At 43.5% G+C, this 9,088-nt stretch overlaps 1 long non-coding RNA gene across 1 annotated transcript; it reads left to right on the top strand.

Annotated features, from left to right (window-relative positions):
• The first annotated feature begins 7,492 nt into the window (after nucleotides 1-7,492).
• Nucleotides 7,493-7,772, top strand: LOC141819383 (uncharacterized). Its single transcript, XR_012601054.1, has 2 exons — nucleotides 7,493-7,639; nucleotides 7,717-7,772. It is a non-coding gene; the product is annotated as an uncharacterized LOC141819383 (long non-coding RNA).
• The last annotated feature ends 1,316 nt before the right edge of the window (nucleotides 7,773-9,088 follow it).

Below are 9,088 nucleotides of genomic sequence, written 5' to 3'. Positions count from 1 at the left end.
ATTGCTCGTACGTAAACGATCACATATCGTGTGCCTTGGAGTAGTAGCCTTCGGCTGTGAACCAAGTAAAAATAAACGTGTCATTTGTGTTTGTTTATTTTACTTAATTTTTGCTGCAATCTGATTTACGAAGTAATCACGATCGAATTTTCAAAATCAGGGAAAAATATCTTAAGCGCTATTCACCCCCCTCTAGCACTTACACAATCCTACAGTTCGGGGAGGATGGTTAGCAGATGGAATTCTGCTTTACCATTTGCAATGACGTCTGCTTGCTCCTTCTTGGTCCAGGAATCAGGTTCTTTGATTTTTCCTTCATTATCTTCCGGAGCTGAAAAATTGTTTCATTGTGATACTAACAGTTCATAATCTATAGAAAAAAATACCTTCATCTTCCTTTTCCATACTGCAAACTCCCCCTCAAACTTCGGCGGGTAGATCATTAGTCCAACCATTTTCTTATAATTTGCTGCAGTTGGTGGTTAGTCCTTTTGTGGCGTCCTGGCTCTGATACCACTTGTTGTCTTGATGTGGACCGGTAAGAGGGGAGTGAATTGCCCCTGTAAATAAAACTGGATCACTTGCACAACTTTACAAAGATAAACATTAGTTTCAATAATTAAATAAACCAAACATAAATTAAATGAAATAAACCTAGTAAGAGGCGAATACAAACAGATGTACTTGGTTACAACCTAGGTAGTTGTAAGCCAAGGCGATTGAATCTTACTATCAAAAACTCCTTGTAGACAGAGAAGATTCTTACAGACGTTTGTAGCACAAAACAGAAGCTAAGAAAAAATATTACAATTGAAGTGTTGTTTTTCTCTTTAGCTTCTAAGCATATTTACAACCTACGCAAACTAATCTTGACCGTTGATTGTAGATAGGATTTGATCTTGATCGTTGATCTTTGATAAAGGATAAATATTATCCTTTATAAAAAATAAACATTTTTCAGCGTTTGAATCATCCTTGATTAAGGATAATCTCTATCCTTAATTTGACTGATGATTAAAAGCTGGAGCGCACGTTGAAGCCACGTCAAATTTTAACTTGGTCAAAGTCAATAGAGTTGACTTTTTTTAGAAACATTGTTTGCGTGATTTTTGGCCAACCAAAGTTAGGTTCACCCAAACTCGACTTTGACCTTTTGCTCCTCGAGTGTCCTTCCTTCTGGCTTCTCGTTAGTTGGATGTCACGCACGTCTTTCTTGCTCCATCGGTGTACTCTTCCGCAGCTTCCGCGTCCCTCGGATGAACCGAACCTGTCGGCTCACTCCCCCATGCCATCCTTCTCGACCGTTGCATCTTCCGCTCGACTTCCTTTGCTCCTAAGCTTCTACACACTTAGATAGAGGGATCAGATCCAACAAAACCTAACCTAACTTGGTTGATCACATCAAAATCAACCGGGGCACCAACAAAAATATGTAAGTAAATCAAAATTTTATTTCATTGGATAAAGACAAGCGAATTTACTGAAATGGTCAATGAAAGTGACATAATATAGAAAATCTTGATTAGATAGGATAGGTACAGTATTCCAAATATCAGAATGAATTATTTCAATTAAAATATTAAAAACATGATTAGATGAGAAAAAGGTAACTTATGACTCTTTGCTTTTAAGCATGCCTTACATAAATGAGGTGATAAGATATATGAAGTAGGTAAACCAAATAACTTATGATTCTTTGAACAATACGAAGAGAGGGATGACTAAGTCTAACATGCCAAACTAATTTATTTGTGTGTTCACCAATAAAAGCTTTAATAGAAGAACATTGAAGATAGTAGAGACAATTTTTAACGTTGCTATGAAGTAGAGTAGTGCATGTTGTTCTATCTTTTACAAGACAATGGTTAGGATGAAATTCAAGAAAGACATTAATATCAAGATTAAATTGACATGTAGAGAGAAAATTTTTAATAATAGAAGGAACATAAAAGATGTTACGCATGTGAAAAGTTTTATTAGATGACTGAAATTGTGTGTTTCCGTAATTAGTAATTTTCTAGCCATCGCCTACCTATATCATATCTGAGCCATAGTACGGTAATATTTCTGTAATGATGTGATAGTCTAGTATGACATGATGAATTACTTCAGTGTTAAAATATCATCCTATAGTTGAAGATTCTACGGATAAGAGTATTCCAGAGCAAATTTATGGAACAAGTTGCATTGTTGAGGATACTTTTCCAAAATTTGAAGATGAAATTCTAGACATAAAGGAGGGGATAAAAAGAAATAATCTTCCATGATGGCTGTTGTTACGGGGACAATCCAAGGGGCCCCAGTTAGACTCGAGTCCAAGCCTGGTCCCATCCCAAAGGCCTAGCCAGCCAAACCTGTAGACTTGATTGGCCAAGTCCCTTCCCCCTCTCTACTCGCCTCAAGACCCACCGACTGATACCCCATTCAGTGAGGAGCAAATAAGCTGCCAAGTCACATAGCGCCTAGATGTTTACCCCTTCGGCTCGCTCGATGACCGAATTGCCCATTCGGCCCAAACGATAACCGAATCGCCCATTCGGTCCTCCATTGGCTAAATCGCCCATTCGGTCCTCTATTGGTCGAATCGCCCATTCGGTCCTCCATTGGCCGGATCGCCCGTTCGGTCCTCCATTGGCCGAATCGCTCATTCGGTCCTCCATTGGCCGGATCGTCCATTCGGTCCTCCATTGGCCGAATCGCCCATTCGGTCCGCTCTTCCCCTCTTCCACTCGGATTACACCCCCATTCGGCATCCGGATCGCTGTGACGCCGAATGCCCTCGCCTTACATACCTCTTATCAAGTTGAATCGACGAAGCGCCCTACAGTGCCCTGGAATATCCCATCATTACTTCTGACAAGCCCACACCTCCATTAACTACTGTCATCTCTCTGCTACCTGCACGAGCCGTGACAAGATGGCTCCTTACCGGCGATGGGACAGGGAACTCGATTGTTCCTAACACCTCATTAATCGTGATGGAACATTCCTTAAATGATGACGTGACAGGTATACACGCTCATCTCCCCTTAAAACGACCACTCCCTCCTCAGCAGGTATCTTCTTTAACTTCTGCTCTTTTCTACGCTCAAGCTTACTACTGTTCATCTTCTTCCTCCTCCCCCTATTTCCGACTTGAGCGTCGGAGTGGTCGCGCCAGGATACCCCCCTGGCCTTCCTACTCATGCTCGCCATGTTCGCAGGTCCTAAAGATCCTGAAGGTCCCATCGCACTCAGCCCATCCTCCTGTTCCACACCTATGACGAGGAAGGTCCGGTGACGTGTCCAGACGCACTTCTCAATCGGAACATATTTTGGCGCCGTCTGTGGGAAGCACTTTAGCCTGGATTTGAGATGTCGACGGACGATCGTCCTCAACCTCGCCTCCTCACCATGACACAGGAAGACTTTGACAAGGCGGTGACCGCCATCGTCCTAGCGATCTCCACACAGCAGCCGCAAGCGCTGGTCACCCCCTCACGACCTCCCTCCTTTTCCGCTGAAGCTCCACCAGCGCCGGCACCAGCACGCCGGTTATTCAAACCTGTGGAGGCCCATCATGCCCAGGCCCCTCAGGCTCAGGCCCCTCAGACTTAGGCCCACCAGGCCCCGGCCCATCAGGCCCAGGGCTAGGCCCGACCCTATATCCTCGAAGACTGCGGCGGAATGTCCGTGGAATCTGCAGCTGCTCGGACTCCACCCCGTCATCCTGCACGAGGTAAGGGCCTGTATCCTGGTGAGGGCAGCAGTTCCCAGAAATCTCCCTTCGCCTCTTGGATCCTAGAGGAGGAGCTCCCTCGCCACTTTCGAACTCCTCAATTCTCTGACTACACTGGAGCAACTGATCCTGAATATCATCTGGGCCAATTCGAGAATGTAGCCCTGCTGCATCAGTACATGGATGCCATCAAGTGTCGGATCTTTCTCACTACTTTGGCCGGCTCGGCACTCCGTTGGTTCAACCATCTCCCTCCGACTTCCATCTACTCCTTCAATGACTTCAAGAGTGCCTTTCTAAGGCACTTCGCCACTAGCAGGACGTACCGAAAGATCGTTATGGACCTCTTCTCCATCAAACAAAAGTCCAAAAAGTCGCTCAAGAAGTATGTGCGCCGATTCAATCAGGGGGCGCAAGAGGTCCCGACCGCTCCATCGGAAGTCCTCGTCAGCGCTTTCTCCCAAGTGTTAGGATCGGTTGGTTCGCTAGAGGGGGGTGAATAGCGTTTTTCGAATCTTCTTCGATTGTTTCTCTGCAAGAGTGTTAGCGGAAGCAAAATATAATAGAGAAAACAATAGATCAACGCTAACCCGGTTTGTTTACTTGGTATCCACCTCCGCAGAGGTGACTAATCCAAGGATCCACACGCACGCACACACCCGCTGCACTATGAATCGTCTCCTTCTCGAAAACCTCGAAGGCGGAGAAACCTTTACAACCTTTTCATTCTCCTCAAAAATGATATGAAATAATGTTTAGGAGGAGAGGAAGAAAGCAAAGAATGATTGTCTAATCACTAAGGTGCAAACTTTGGACTTAAATACTTATACAATACTGCCTCCTCCATTGTGAGCATCAGCAATTGAATGAAGCACAACTAGATTGCTTCTTCCTCTGCCCAAGCCATGCCAAAAGATGAGCCTTTGTTACTTCATTCAAGTTGCCAAAGCCGCTAAGCAAGCTCCTTTTATCCTCTTCTTGCTCCACCCTCAATTCTTTCCCCTCCTCCTCTTTGGAACGGCCCGCACCAACCAAAACCCTCTCTTCTTATTCTTTCCCATCCTCCTCACTGCAACAGGCACAGACTGAACCAGAGCAATACTGTTCTCGTTCTGGTCTCTGACCGAAACTCCAAAATCTTTAAACCTTGCTACGAAGCTTATCGAGAAGCACATAAAATGACATAACAAGGCAATACATACTACTTCAAGGTTCAAAATCATATACGTAATAGTTACAGAATCACAATCAAAGATCGAACCGTCAAGTAGTGTAGAACAAACCTGCGTTGTTTTACCACTGCCAGTCTCTCCGACCAAAATCAGAGTTTGGTTAGCCTTCAAAACTTGCAAGAACTCTTCTTTCTGCTGCCACACGGGGAGGGTCTTCCTCTTCTCCAGGATCTCGTAGTACCTCTGCGAGTAAGGCCGACCGTTCCACCGGTTGATCCCGTTCGGGACCGCCGCCGCCTTGGAGGAGAAGGCACCATTCACCTTGGCCAGCTTCTCCGATACGGATGCCTCGTCCATGACGTCAAACAAGCTTACCTTCCTCTTCCTCTCCGTGGACATTACGAGCTCCTGCTCCGCCAATCAAAACCAGAAAGTGACCGAAAGACCGACAACCACTCCGATCGCCTCAGACAGAGATCGAGAGTCCCGCAGCAGCGAGCTTAGGGTTTTCAAAGGGAAACTCTAGAATTTGGGGAATCTTTTAATGTAATTTAGCGACGAATCTGGGATTCGTTGCAGATTTGGCGACGAATACTAGATTCGTCGTAGATTTGGCAACGAATCCTAGATTCGTCGCTGATTTGGCGATGAAAATCAAATTCGTTGCAGATTTTGCGACGAATCAAGAAATTCGTCGCAAAATACTTCCCCTTTAGCGCCAAGAAACTATTCTATTTTTTGTTAAAAATATTTTTATTTAGCGACAGAAAAATAAACTTCCGTCGCTAATTAACGACGGAATTTAATTCCGTCTCTAATTTAGCGACGGAAAAATAAAATTCCATCGCTAATTTAGGAACGAATTAGGAATTCGTCGCAGATTTGGCAACGAATCCTAGATTCGTCGCTGATTTGGCGACGAAAATCAAATTCGTTGCAGATTTTGCGACGAATCTTAAATTCGAAATTCGTTGCAGATTTTGCGACGAATCAAGAAATTCGTTGCAAATTACTCAAGAAATTCGTCGCAAAATACTTCCCAAGAAACTATTCTATTTTTTGTTAAAAATATTTTTATTTAGCGACAGAAAAATAAAATTCCGTCGCTAATTAACGACGGGATTTTAATTCCGTCTCTAATTTAGCGACGGAAAAATAAAATTCCATCGCTAATTTAGGAACGAATTAGGAATTCGTCGCAGATTTGGCAACGAATCCTAGATTCGTCGCTGATTTGGCGACGAAAATCAAATTCGTTGCAGATTTTGCGACGAATCAAGAAATTCGTTGCAGATTTTGCGACGAATCAAGAAATTCGTCGCAAAATACTTCCCCTTTAGCGCCAAGAAACTATTCTATTTTTTGTTAAAAATATTTTTATTTAGCGACAGAAAAATAAAATTCCGTCGCTAATTAACGACGGGATTTTAATTCCGTCTCTAATTTAGCGACGGAAAAATAAAATTCCATCGCTAATTTAGGAACGAATCAGGAATTCGGCGCATATTTGGCGACGAATCCTAGATTCGTCGCTGATTTGGCGACGAAAATCAAATTCGTTGCAGATTTTGCGACGAATCAAAAAATTCGTTGCAGCGACGAATCCTAGATTCGTCGCCAAATCGGCGACGAATTTATGGGATTCGTCGCCAAATCGATGGGTCACGGAGTCACGTCAGAACCAGCAATCGCGCGGGGAAGGAAAAAATCATGAAATTTGGCAACGAATATGAATTCGTCGCTAAATTCGTCGCCAAATCTGCGACGAAATATGATTCGTTGCAGATTTGGCGACGAATCTACGATTCGTCGCCAATTGGCAACGAATCTAAGATTCGTCGCCAAATCTGCGACGAATTTGGCGACGAATATAAATTCGTCGCTTTAATCAGCTAACTGAACTGATCTCAGTCGACTGATTCAGATATTCAGTCGACTGGACATGACCCTAGTCGACTATAATTTGTGTCCAGTCGACTAACCCCGCACAGAATCAAATTGGACTCGACTGGAAGCTCATTCCAGTCGACTATCTTGGCCATTCTTCGCCATAGACCCACCTTCAGTCGACTGAGTTTTAACTCCAGTCGACTGATCTCGAACAGTGACAAAACTGACTCGACTGAGATTATATTCCAGTCGACTGCTTTGTTTCTCTTTGCCTGCGCGAAAATCTCACCTCAGTCGACTGGGATTTAATCTCAGTCGACTGACCACGAACAGAGGCGATTTGGATTCGATTGGCGCTCCACGTCAGCCGATTGATCTATGATCCACACGCCTCTCATGCTGCCCATCATCATATGCTCGATCGATCGATCTCTCGTGCACGAATTATAAGCGAGCTTAATTGGTTCGTCCCCTTCCTTCCTTCCTCTCTGCCTTTGTATGTGTCTGGAGAATTCGATTTGCTCAGACAGCTTTCGAGACATGGAGCTGAGGGAGATCGCGTTCATGGTCCACTAATGACCGGGCTTGTGCAGGTGCGACCAAGCTGGGGGCGGACGAGTGGTACTTCTTCAACTTCCGCGACCGCAAGTACGCGACCGGATCGCGGACGAACCGCGCGACCAAGTCGGGCTACTAGAAGGCCACGGGGAAGGACCGAGAGGTCAGCGACCCGGTGACGGGTGCCGCGGTGGGGATGAGGAAGACGCTGGTGTTCTACAGAGGAAGAGCCCCCAACGGGGCGAAGACGAATTGGGTGATGCATGAGTTCAGACTGGAGACGCCTCGATCTCCACCGAAGGTACGTACGCTGCATTACGTCAGTAGAAACATGTTCTCGCGATTAATTGGTTGCTGAACGATCAGTTCATGTGGCAGGAGGACTGGGTTCTGTGCAGAGTTTTTGAGAAGAGGAAAGGAGAAAGAGATCAAGCGAGGGAGTCGGCCATGGAGGAGGAGACGTTGACGGGCTCGAGATGGAGGGAAGAAGAATGGCTTGGATTGCTGTCGGAGTGGGAAACGATGGAGAACGGAGTTGGGTTTTGAGTGTGTAACGGGAAGCATGGCTGATGATGATGTAATAGTTGTTAGCACGTAGCTTGGTTTAATTCATGATTATCTGCCTTTTTTTATTAAGAAAAGGGGGAGAAGAGGAGAGTGGAGAGAGGGAGGGGGTAGATTTGTAAATTCATGAATTGGGGAGTTGAAACAAAGGTTTGGGGAGTGCATGCAAAGAAAATATTGGGTGGGGAGTGCATGCAAAGTCCAATTTGTGATTGGGGAGTTTTCTCCAATTTAAATTTGAGATTCTTAATTTTTTCAAAGATAAAGCTCCAACTATAAAACCTTTTTTATAGTAAAAAAGTAGAATCTGTCACCCCAGCAGTCCCACACGATCGGATCCATGACCATCTGTGAGGAGGTAAATTGAAAAGTTACAGTTGGCCACTATGGGAGAGAACATTACCTCACCTTCATCGAGATTCAATTCTTGTCCACTGTAGCAAGTCTGCCCCGCAATAACTAGGAGTGTAATCGAGCCAAGCCCCTCACGAGCTATTCGGATCTCAGTTCAAAAAAAAATTTGTTCGAGTTCGTTCGATTACATTAATGAGCCGAGCTCGAGCCTGATTTTGAGCTCGAAAATATTATCGAGCCGAGCTCGAACTTAACAATATTTGATTCGTGAGCTCGCGAACGTGTTCATTAGGAGGCTCGCGAACGTGTTCGTTAGGTAGCTCGCGAACGTGTTCATTAGGAGGCTCGTGTGTATATATATTTTGAGGTCTAGTTTTTTATGTGTTTAATATTTATTTATATATATTTTTTAAAAATAATATTTACTCTTAATTTTAGATTAATTTAAAAATATTATTAATTATTAACTTTAAATTATTCTAATTATATCTTATGTTTAAAAATTTAATCGATTCTTCTTTTTCTGTATTGATCTCCTAAAATATATGTAAAGTCTAACAGAATAGTAATTATTCTGGAGGCAAAAGATTGAATAGAATTGTAGAGAGAATAAGTTTGAGAAATTAAAATAACAGGTAGAAAAGCTGTGACGACACCACCTCTAAAATTTTTACCAAAAAAAGAAATATTTATTCAATCAATCAAACTGGCCGTAAACGATTAAACACGCCTATAAATAGATCGTAAACTAAAACCCTAACTTGAAAAAGTTAAAAAAATATCAAAAAAACCTATAAATAAAAAATTACTATAAATAGTAAAAAAAATAAGT

The sequence above is a fragment of the Curcuma longa genome, unplaced genomic scaffold (assembly GCF_044706935.1).
Source record: "Curcuma longa cultivar G26 ecotype Majalengka, Jawa Barat unplaced genomic scaffold, ITB_CL_G26_1.1 contig_4735, whole genome shotgun sequence".
In the NCBI taxonomy this organism is placed as follows: Eukaryota; Viridiplantae; Streptophyta; class Magnoliopsida; order Zingiberales; family Zingiberaceae; genus Curcuma; species Curcuma longa.
Note: the sequence above shows the minus strand (reverse complement) of the source record. Positions and strands in the feature narration are given on the sequence as shown.